The sequence below is a fragment of the Lepidochelys kempii genome, chromosome 3, assembly GCF_965140265.1.
Source record: "Lepidochelys kempii isolate rLepKem1 chromosome 3, rLepKem1.hap2, whole genome shotgun sequence".
In the NCBI taxonomy this organism is placed as follows: domain Eukaryota; kingdom Metazoa; phylum Chordata; order Testudines; family Cheloniidae; genus Lepidochelys; species Lepidochelys kempii.
This window is the reverse complement of record NC_133258.1, coordinates 154,512,307-154,524,758: the sequence shown is the minus strand read 5'-3', so window position 1 is coordinate 154,524,758 and position 12,452 is coordinate 154,512,307.

Sequence of the window (12,452 nt, the reverse complement as noted above, 5' to 3'; positions counted from 1 at the left end):
AAAGTTAAATCAGAAGGATATCAGACACTGGAAAAATGATGAGAAAGACAAGCAACTACACTCAAGAAAGAAACAGAGGAGAGAGCCCAGGATAAAAAAGGAGCAGGTACTTGTATAGTAACTGGAGTTCAAGATGTTTTGTTCCTCTGGCTGCTCCATATTAGAAGTGCCCATGTGTTTTAGCTTTCAATCAGATTTTTTTCATCAGCAGTGTCCACAGGTCTGTGCCGTACACACCCTCATGCTCCAGAACGAGAGTATATAGGGAGGGTGGAACCACCACTGCTCCAGTTCCTTCTTAAACACAGTCTGAAGAAGAGAACTCCGAAGCAGAGGAGAAAGAAGGGCAGTTAGTGGCGCACTCATAGGGAGAAAACATCTCCAAGAACTCCAGTGTCCGTATAAATAGTCTCCTTTTTCGAGCTATTGTCCCTGTGAGTGCTCTATGTTAGATGACTCCTGAGCAATATCTCAATTATGGAGGAGGGTGCTGAGAAATTGAGTTTAGAATAGTTTGGAGAATGGCCTCACCAAAGGCCACATCTGATCTGGCGGCATGAACGACAGCATAATGTTGGGAAAAGGTGTGTACAGATGACAGGTTTGCAAATGTCTGTAATGGGGATGTTTATAAGCAGGGCTACAGAAGTGGATTAAGCTGTCATCTTAGGTGGAAGGTGCACCTCAGAAGCTTTGTAACAGGCTAAGTTGCATCCTGAAGACCCATTTAGACAGTCTTTGCGTGGAAAGAGAAGCTCCTTCATTCTCTCTGCAATGGAGACAAAGAGCCTAGGAGAGGATGTGAAGGATTTGGTCCTGTTGAGATCGAAAGCAAGTGGTCTTCTCACTCCTAGAGTATGTAGATTGGTTTCTTCCATTAAAGTATGAGGTCTGGGGTAAAAATAATAGTAGATGAATGTCCTGATTCTTGTTTATTTTTCACATAATTTTGGATAGAAAATGAGGATGAGGAACAAGAGTCACCTTGTCTTGATAGAATACTATGTCCAGTGGATCAGCTACAAAAGCCCTGTGACAGGGTCCTCTGCTGGAGGCCCTGCAGTCCTGCTAAACCCTGCTCCAGGAGGGAGCAGCAGAGGTGGGTCCTCCAGGCCTGCCTAGAGAGGCCTGATAGAAACAGCCAATCAGAGCCCAGCAGGCTCAGATAAAAAGCTGCAGGCCTTTTACAAGGCAGTCCTGGCTGGGAACAGAAAGACTAGGAAGGGTTCTACTCCCTGGCCAAAGGAGCTTGACTGACTGCATACTCTTGATCTGGGAGGGGGAGGGGACTTGAGAACTATAACCCAGGTAATGGACTAAGGCAAAGGGACCAGGTAGGAAGAGGCCTAGGGATCACAGCAGCAACCAATTGATGGAAGCAGTATGTGGCTGCTGTTTATAGGGTCCCTGGGCTGGAACCTGGAGTAGTGAGCAGGTCCAGGTTCCCTCCACTGGCAAAGTGGACTAAGCCCAGAGAAGAGGACAAGGCTTCTTTACAAACCTGAGCAAAGGGCTGGTTAAACGGCCCAGAGATGGGACTGAAGGCCCTGGTGAGGGCAGACAGGTGAGCTCTTTGCTGTCCTTGAAGTGTCCATTCTTGACTGTCTGACTTGGCCAGAGGGCTGAGTCACTGAAGACCCACCTAGTGAGATTGGTAACCTACAGGAGGTGCCAATAGCAGGAAAAAGATTGCAATTCCACAACCCCATCACTAGCTCCCAATTCACGAATCCTTCTGGCTGAAATAATGGCTACCAGGAACATGGTTTTGTAGGATAAGTGCAGAAGGAAACAACTCCAAGGGTTCAAGGTGGATGGGGGCTCTCTTGGCATTGAGAACTAAATGAAGATCCCAAGGTGAAGTGGGCTGTCCTACGTGAGGAAGAGGTTGATCAGTCTCTTCATGAATCTTGTAGTAGGATGCACAAAAACTGAAAACCCTTCAACTGGTTGGTAAAAGGCTGAAATGGCAGCTAGGTGGACTTTGATAGAGCTGAATGATAACCCAAGGGTTTTTAAGTTTAACATGTAGCCAAGTATGACAGAGGTGAGCTTCACATAGAGATGACGGCTGTGCACACCAAAGCTGGAAATGCTTCCACTTTGGCAGGTAGGTTTCCTTGTGGTGGGTTTTCTACTCTTCAGCAGCACAGACTGCATCTCAAGAGAACAATCCTGCTGTAGGCCTGAAAGCCACGCATGGAGATGTAACAAGAAGAGAATGGGCTGAGTTACATGGCCAGATTCCTGGGTCAGGAGGTCTAGACAAATCAGGTCCGGGAACCCAACCTGTCTGTTATGTTGGGGCTATGAGTTTACCACTTTCTCCTGTTTCAGTGTCTTCAAGACTCTGAGGAAGAGTGGTGTTGGAACACAGGCATAAAACAGAATCCAAGGCCAAGATGTGAGGAAGGCATCTCCCCAGAGAGTTGCAGCTGAGTCCTCCCCTTGAGGCAGCAGGCTGGCATTTCATGTTGGATGGTGTCAAAGATTTCTATCTGTAGGGAGGCACAGATCTTGCAAGAGTTCGGATTGCCCAGCTCCCACTTGTGATCCTGGTAAAAATGCCTGTCCAGAGCGTCTGCTAAGGTGTTCTGCAGACCCAATAGGTAGGCAGCTAAGATATTGATTTTGTGGGTCAGACACCAATTCCAGAGCTTCATCGCTTCTGTGTATGAAGATTGAGATCTTGCTCTTCCTTGGCAGTTGATCTAGTACATCATTGCACTGTTGTCAGTTGTGACACTTGATCCTGGGCAGGAAGTGGAGGCATGTGTATCAGACTGCCCTGAGGGCAAGAATGTTGATGTGGAGCAGCAATTCTTAGAGGGATCCATTTACCCTGCCCTAGGGAGTCCTTAAGGTGAGCTCCCCAACCTAGTAAGGATGCATTTGTTGTGATGATCCTTGAGGGAGGTGGACATGAAAATGGGATCCCAACACAAACCTTGTGTGAGTTGTTGTATTAGTTTAAATATAATACATAGACCAAAGGTGTTAACATAATCCAGTCACTGTCTAATATTAAACAGTGTTAAACAAGGTCCAGGGTTTGATAGGGAGACCTCAGCCTACTTAATAACATGTTAAACACATTATAAAATTCAGACTAGCTACTGGGATTCTTTTCCATCAACTAACACTATTACCTCAATATCCCATTAAAAACATTTTAAAAAACCCTTTCATGACTGCACTAGCAAGTTAATCCCAACACAGAGCGTGCTGCTGACCAATGGTATATGCAGAATTTATCCCCTATTTCCCAATAAGGATGCCGTTAGCCCAGTCTATACATGAAGCTCATGTAACCGCAAGAAGAAGAGGCAGTGTGGTTTGGGGATGAATTTTGCTCCTTCCCTCTCGCCATTGACCTGGATCCTCTCAGTAATGCTCCACTGATCCTAAGGGAGGGGGAGGATCTGAGACAGGTCTGGCAGGGTTTGAAGCCTGGAATTTTGAGCAGAAGAAAGGCTCAGATGGCAAATGCCCTAGCTAGCTGTAGCAAACCAAGGAGTGAGGCGTGGAGACCCCATGGCATGAAACTGCCAGGAAAAGAAATAAACAACTGTAAAAATAAAGAACATTAAATAGAAATGTAAAGGGTCAGATAGCAGGCTTTGCTAATGGATGCTGCAGTGCTCCAACTCTAGCCACAGCCAGCTGAGAAGGAACTAGAGCAGCAGCAGGTCTCCCCTCCCTATATCCTCGGTCCAGAGCAAAAGGGTGTAGACATGGCCTCTCAGACGCTTCTGATGAAAAAAATCTCTGATCAAAGGCGGACAGGAGTGCACACACCTTACTTAGAGCACCCATTGGGACAGTAACTCTCCTGACTCCCCATTGTGTAGATTCTGTTCTTCGACTTGGGTTCTACTGACATCTTACTTCTCTGTGCTTGTGTGTTCCCATCTGTAAAAACAATTTCAAACTCTAATAGTGAGTTTCACAATATTTGGTGTTTTTTTTTTTTTTCCTAAAAGCCCAAGCTCCTGGTGCCATGTGATTACATAAGACACTCAGCAGTTTTGTTTTCAAGTCGGTAGTTTTCAGGGTTGCAGGGAAAAGCTTGAAAACACAAACCTAGAAGGAAAATAAAATAATCCTGAATTGGCTTAAAAATAGTGAGATTTTGAAAATAAATCTAATAACTTTGAGGTGCCCAATTCACGTCTTTTGAACACTTGGGGTTGACAATATTGTCAGTAGGGTGGCCCAGTGGAACAGGAGTGCTAGCCATGAGGGGTGTGTCTACACTGGGAAAATGTGTATTTTTCTATAGTGGTGCAAGTTCCACCAATCCTAACAGAAGCAGTAGTGTAGACAGGGCAAAGACTTTTAAGCACTGCCTCTTCAAGGAGAAAAATAACAGATGGGAGAGGGAGGTGAAAAGAAGAAAGACACTGTGCACTTTAAAAAAAAAAGTTAAAATACATAAACAATATCCTAATGTTACTGTTCCATGCATGCAATTACCTTAGTTGCCCCAAAAATATTGATTGCAAATGAGAGGGAAGCAGGTCCATAAGACACTCTATTGAGTTGTGGTCCACACTATACAAGAGTGTGAACCCCTAATAAAGCTGAATCTCACTAGTTCAATTTTTTTCTTCACAGATTAAATCCCACAAGAAATATTGAGCAATAAAACTCTGGTTTAAATTCTTGTCTTGTCTGTTTTATAGCAAAACTTAAGATTTATTGGAGTATGGAAAGAAACACTTGGCATCATTGTTTTCCACGGTACAGACCAATAGAGGCAGTGGTGGTGTCAGGCATGCCTTCAGGGACATCATTTCTTATGGCAACAAGGAGGAGTTTTGTCCTTTTCTCCCCATGTCTTATTAATACTTTAATAGATATTTTTGGTGAAGTGTAGAGAAACAAATACCACTGTACATAGCCTTCATCGATCTGAGGAAAGCCTTCGATATGGTCAACAGACATGGCCTTTTTATTCTGAAGAAACTGGGTTGTTGAACATCATTTGTTCATTACATCAAGGTATGAGGGCAACTATAGTGCATGAGAACGTAGAATCAAATGCCTTTAATATCAACAATGGGGTGAAACGGGTGTTTTAGCCCCTGTGCTTTAACACCTGCTTTTCATTCTTGCTTTTTCATGCATTTAAGGGCAACAATGATAGCATTTATCTTTGAACTGGACTAGATGGAAGCTTGTTTAACATTGCAAGGATTAGAGTGAAAAACAGTGAAAGAGCAGCTTTTGATAAATAAAGCTTTTGCTCAAATAAATTGGTTAGTCTCTAAGGTGCCACAAGTACTCCTTTTCTTTTTGCGAATACAGACTAACACGGCTGTTACTCTGAAACCAGCTTTTGAGAGATTTCCTGTTTGTGGATACCATGGCCCTGATTGCCCACAGTGAATCTTCCCTGCAAAATCTCTTGGGTAAATTTTCTGCAGCATTCAAGAACTTTGGATTGATGATTAGTTTCAAGAAGATTGTAATCATGTACCAAGGGGTGGAATAACCAATGTTTGACATTCCTCTGCAAGGTAAATCTCTTGGCATCATTGATAGCTTTTGTTACTTGGGTTCTATGATCAGATTGCCCTTCAGATTTAATTAACTAACAGAACTGGAAAAGCAGCTAAGAATTTTGGCCTATTACAGAAACATGCCTGGAATAAACAGCAAATGATCGACTAAGGTGACTATGCAAATTTGTGAGACTTGCATGCAGTCATCCGTGCTTTATGGTTCAGAAATGCGGGCTACATATGCTAGACATCAGGAGATTGAACAGGAGATGCCTGCACAAGATCCTGAAAATAAAGTGGGAAGACAAATTACTGAACACAGAGGAACTGGAGTACACTTGATTGACACACTTAGAAACGGAGACAGTGATCACATTGTGAGAAAGGGCATGTGGGCTTCTGGAGATCATATGTATACTGTAGGCAGGGGGCAAATGGGTCAGTCAGTGTGCAAATTGCTAGCTATAAACCTGCATAGAAGAGGCTGAAATGGGGAATACTGGCAGTATAAGCCTAAGTCAACCGGGCAGAAGTTTACTCTTGTACATTTTTCATGCCTGTATTTGAGTTGAATCAATCTGCATCAGTTCCTGCCTGCAGTTTGTGTGGCCCAGAAAAGTGTTTAAAATGTACAGTATACTTTGCACTTATGACACCTTTCATCCAAGGACCTTGAAGCACTTTACAAAACAATTAATTCATCCTCACACATACATTGGCAGCTAAAAATTACCCTTAAAAAAAACTACCCTTGGAAACTCAGGCACAGAGAGGTTAAGTAATTTATCTAATCTCATACCTTAATCCATGCAGAAGGCATAATTCCTCTCTAGTATTTACAGTGCTTTTTAAAAGTTTAATACATACATATTGATATTTGTAAATTAAGGCACCATTTATTTTGCAGCTTCAAATTTACAGCTCTCACCTATAAAAATCAACTTAAGAGGGCTGGGGTACAGAACAAGTAGCAGTTCCTTGTTCCCACATATATCCCAAATGGACCACTCCTGTTTTTGTCTTTTACCCACTGTAGGGGATGATGGTTCTGCAACAAGATGTTACAGGATTTTTTTTCTTCTCATTCTCAGCTATAAGTCAAAGGTCTGTTACACTCAAGTTACTCCATAGTAACAAAAACACTAATCAAGTTACATGCCCTGCACACAATACAATGCAACTGGTCCTTTAAACATATTGTAAAATACAATTTAAAAAATAGTCCAAATAATTTCAAGAAGTTTTCTTGTTTGTTCACCATGTGTTTGACTGAGACACCAGGGGGCACTGTTGCACTCCTTTCAATTTAAATTGAGCATGAGCAGGAAACCAGTTTCTACTAAATGTCAAACACTGGATTTAGCATTGCATGTAATCCCTATTCAGCGTCTATTAAAACAAGCTGAATAAATATGGTTATTTTGTTTGTTCTAAAAAAAGGGAGGCAAATTATGCAGGAACTATTTCTGTATTGTCTGTAAGCTTTTCCATAATAAATGAGTCCCAGATGATTTTAAACCAAGCACTTGTATCCAAATAGGTGGCTAGGGAGAAGTTTGCTACTTCTAAGAGTTGAAAAATAAGCTTAGAACTTTTTAATTAATTATTTCCTTGCAGTTAGACCCAGAAATATCACTGAAGTATCCAAGGGCAATCTGGATTGAGTGGTTTTAAAGATTAAATCCAAGATACAAATTGAAAATTTGGCCACTTCCAAAATTTCCACTAGTTGTGCAAGGCAATATCTCCCTCAGTCTGTACATTTACATTTTTGAATATTTTTGATTCGAGAAGGGCAAAGTGGCACTGGAACAGTACCTTGTAATGATTCTCTATAATGGAAAGGTATACAGAGGAAGCACGAGGGGGATCCGGTCAGAAAGATGCAGTAGATCAGCAAATGGTTGGAAAAGCACAAGAAAGATAGATGTTATGCCTGAAAATATTTAATATCGCCAGGCCTAAGTATGTAACACAGATTATACAAAGTGATGGATTTTCAGAAACTCTTGGAATCCGAATCTAGATAATTTAAGAACATTGACAAAATGAGCCACTAAAAAGGTGTGTACTCTTTATAAAAAGCCCTATATTTTAAGTATCTCCTTTAAAAATATGATTTCCTTCTTAAAACCATGATGTTGAACTCACTGCTGCACCAAAGCAAGCATAACAATGCTATCTATCTGTTTTTCAAAAAGGCTGTGTCTATAGTGAAAAACTGAATCATTGGTAGTTGAACTGATTGGTTAGCACAGTTGAGTATCGACAATACAGCATATCCGTGTTTAAGTTTTGCCCCACATCGACACATGGATTGAATTACAGTACTGCAGTTGCATTGCCCTGTGGGTACCTATCAGAGAGACTTCTGGAAACTTTTGAGGAGGCCGACAGAATTATGGAAGGAGAGAAACTCCCATGAATCCTCGGGTACCAGCACCATTTCCTCTAGGACTTTTCTCAAAATGGAGGTCAAGGTGAATGTTCAGAAAGAAAGGTTTCTGCCAGAGCTTGAGAAAAGCAGTTGCATGGTGACTGCAGCAATACGGGGAAGCTGTTCTTGATCTTGCAGGCAGGCAATAGTTGGAGGTGTTCCTGCAATGATTGTATATCCCTTACCCCAAAGAAACTGGGTCTGTGTGGAACTTGAGGATGAAGGAGCACAACTTTTGGGTCTGAACCATGAGCAGCTTGGAAGAACAAAATTGTTTTTAAGTTCTAGGATGAGCAGCAACGGCTGCTGAACTTCAGAGTTACAGAAAAGCTCCTTCCTAATTCTGTAGTGAGCTAGCCCCAACACCACACCACCAGAAAGAAAGTTCCACTCTCCATGAATTACCCTATGGAACCTAGTTATCCCAGATAACTGTTGGTCAGTAGAGCACCAGTACAGGTCAGGAAAGTTCATTTTGTTGTGGAGGTTTATGTGGCAATTTGAGTTCCAATTTTAAATTGGAAGGGACCATTAGATCATCTAGTCTGACCTGTATATAACAGGCCATTAACTTTCACCCTGTTATCCAGCCCAATAAATTGGGTTAGACTAAAACATTTTAACTCCATGGGGAATCAACTGTTGTGTGCCACTGGCAGAGAACAGAAGAGCCTGACTTGCCACCAATGTTTGAGGCCCCTGCAGTGGCAGGGAACTGATTAGGTGAGATGTGCCCAAACATATGCTCTTCATATGTTGCAGGGACTTGAGAACTAGCTGGCAGAGATCACTGAGAACTTTAAACAATTGGGATTCATTTCCTGTGCTGTAGCAGCGGAAGGAACCCATATGCCCATTCTCTCTCTCCTTCCCCAAGCCAGCCGTGTCCACCGCCTCCCCCTCCCCCCCACACTACAAAAACAGCAGTCTAGGATTACATTAGCAGAGAAAGGTACTACTCAGTAGTGATCTAGGCATAGTAGCAGACTATTGGACATAGGGTGGTGGCCAGGCTTTGACTTTCAAGAGTGGACATTGGGGTCCTATGTTACCACTGTGCAATATTGACATTCATCATAGCTTATTGGCATGATCTACCCCAAGGTTCTGTGCTGGCACCAATTCTTTTAACCTGCACACAAATGACCTTCCACTTATCCACTCCTGCAGGTTCATGTACACAGATAACGTTTGCTTAGGCATCCAAGCAAGGTCATTCCCAGAACTTGAAGACACTCTAAATGCTCACTTGTTTAAGATGGCCAAATACTATAGTGGGTCACATTTAGTTGTAAATTCCACCAAGACAGTTTTGAGTGTGTTCCATCTTTACAAGGCCAGAGCAGCCCAATAACAATATTTTTCTCAGTGGTCATCGCTTGAACACACAAATCCCACCTAGTCTACCTCAGGGTAACGCTAGATAGATCTCTCTCATATCTTAACCACCTGAGGAAAACTGCTGCTAAGGTGAGGTCATGTAACAACCTTCTAAGCAAACATGGGGAGCAAACTCTCCAATAATCTGGTTTAGCCCTCAGTTACTTTGTAGCAATACGGTGCTCGAACAGAGCCAGATCAATCTCATGTCAATTTGATTAATACACAACTACACTCAACCATGAGCATTATAACTGGGATGATTTGACCCACACTAGTACCTTGGCTCCCTGTGTTAAGCAAAATCACTTCTCCAGACTTCCATCGTGAGGATGTTACATCCAGAATGATTGAGACGATCAGGGCAAACCTAAGCCTACCACTATACACTGATCTCTCTGACACCCACGGGCACGCTTGTCGAGGCACCTGTTGTGAGGCCACTTGTCCAGCTCAGATTTCTCTGTGATGTCGTGGTGTGAAGAATGGTCTGCAGCTGATGTCAGAAACCAGTCTCCTGTAACTGACCCGACCATGGATGGACCCAGCTTTGATTTGCCACACCACTCATTGGCCCTTCTGAACCAACTTAGAACAGGCCAGGGTCAACGTGCAGTCAGCCTTCACTCCTGAGGCCAAGAAGAGAATCCCACATGCTACTGTGGCCAAAGACAGACATCACACGTCATTGACAACCATCCTCGGACCAGATTTGATGGTGGTCTGAGGACTCTACACTTCACTGATGAAGCTGCCACAAATTGGCTAGGCAAGCTCTGCACCTGATAAGCAGCAGCAGCTCCAAAACCACAGCCAAGACCTGGTGTTATCACTTATCTTGAATAGTTCTGTGGGAATACAAGATATTGACAGGGGAACGCTGCCTGATGCAATGCAACTGCTTCCCTAGGCTCTTCACATTTGAAGTCATTCCTTTGCTTTCACTTGGTCATATATCATCACTAGTTTTTGCCATTTCAGCATTCACTTGATTTCGAATACACCAGTGTTTTCATTTGAGGTCAGTGCCTGGAGGGAGGAGTTCCGAAGGAACCAGGTTCTTCAAGATCATCAGCATTTCCCTCCATTTTGTTCTCTGTAGCCTTTTGCTTTAGTATTTTGGGGTAAGGGATTTTCTGAGGCAGAGCTCTATCCCAGTGATTCTCAACCAGGGATCTGAGCACCTGTGGGGGGCCGCAAGCAGGTTTCAGGGGGCTGGCAAGCATGGCCTGTGTTAGACTTGCTAGGGCCCAGGACAGAAAGCCAAAACCCCACCATGTAGGACAGCAGCCCAGAACCCCAAGTCCCAACACTTGGGGATGAAGCGGAAGCCTGAGCAACTTAGCTTTGTGGGGCCCCGGACAATTGCCCTGCTTGCTACCCCTTAATGCTGGACTGGCTTTTATATGGAGAAAAACAGTTGTGACATAGCTAGGCTGTGGAGTTTTTATAGCACGTTTGGGGGTGGGGTGCCTTAGAGAAAAAGGTGAGAACTCCTGCTTTATCCAGACTTCAGCCTTTTGGGTGCTGGAATGTGTCCAAGCAGTGGATGCCTTGAATCATTGTGTGCCTGCTTTTTTGAAGAACTACTACATGTCAGGACAAGAGCACAGAAGTTGCTGCTTGACAAATTCTTGTATGGAGATAAAGTAGATACCCAGGCTGTGAAGACAGCCTGAAACGGTTGTACTACCGAACCACATAAAAACCCTAACTCCGAAAAAAGTTACTGACTAGTATCATTGCTTTGCTCAACCTCCAAAGTTATGTGAGCAGATAATGGGTAGAATAGTACCAAGAGGGGAAGGGCAGCTGACTGATGACCATGTTGGTTTCTGCCCAGGATGTTCATCCTGTGGTCCAGTTGCAAGCCTAACTCAATATTGACATTAAGTGTGTCACCCTGATTCTGGGTAACCCTGCCTACCCCCTTTTACCACTGTTAATGAAATCATTCCCTGATTACACAAAACCTAGAATACACAGATTTATCTATATACACAAACAGATGAAGGGCAGCAATTGGGGGGAGACAAAGCAAAAACGTGGAAATATTTGCCAGTTTCATAGACTTTAAAGGTACCTTTTTGAACCTTTTGAACCTTAAATTGCTGCTAAATAAAACTGATCAGAAGACATATGACCTTATTAAACCAATCTACCAATCAAACATTGGATAAAAACTTTGCTAATTATAAGCCTGTCAGCATGACATCACTCCCAGCCAAGTTAATGGAGCAGCTGATACAGGACTTGATTAATAAAGAATTAGAGGGTAATGTTAGTTTAACTATTTTCCATAAACCCATGTTGATTTGCATGAATTATGATTTTTCTTTATAAGATTACAGGTTTGGTTGATAAAAGTAATAGTGTTGATGTGAAAGACTTCTCTAAGGCATTTGACTTGGTACCATAAGTTTCTACTACAAAATTAGAATGATATAAAATAATGTATGTCATGTTGCTGTAGCTATGTTGATCCCAGGATATTCGAGACAAGGTGGGTGAGGTATTATCTTTTAGTGGACCAACAGAAGTTGGTGACAAAGACAAGCTTTCAAGCTTCAGGTCCTGAAGAAGAGCTCTGTGGAAGCTCGAATGCTTGTCTCTGTCACCAACAGATGTTGATCCAGTAAGAGATTAGTTCACCCACCTTGTCTCCATAAAATTAACCTGACAAGAAATGTCATCGAGTGGGTGTGTTTCCAGACGGGTTCCACAGAGATCGGTTCTTGCCCCTACACCATTTAACATTTTTATCAATGACCTGCACGAAAACAAAATCACTGATAAAGTTTGCAGATGACAAACATTGGGAGAGTGATAAATAGTAGAGGACAGGTCACCGATTTAGAGCAATCTGGATTGCTTAGTAAACTGGGTGCAAGCAAACCATGTGTTTTAATATAGCTAAATATAAAGCAGTACATTGAGGAACAAAGAATGCAGGTCATACTGACAGGATGGGTGACTCTCCTAGGAAGCATGCTTCTGAGAAAGATCAGGGGGTTGCAGTGGATAATCAGCTGAACACGAGCTCCCAGTTTGGCACTGTAGTCAAAAGAGCTAACATGATCCTATGATGTATAAAAAGGGGAATCTTGAGTAGGAGTAGAAAGCTTATT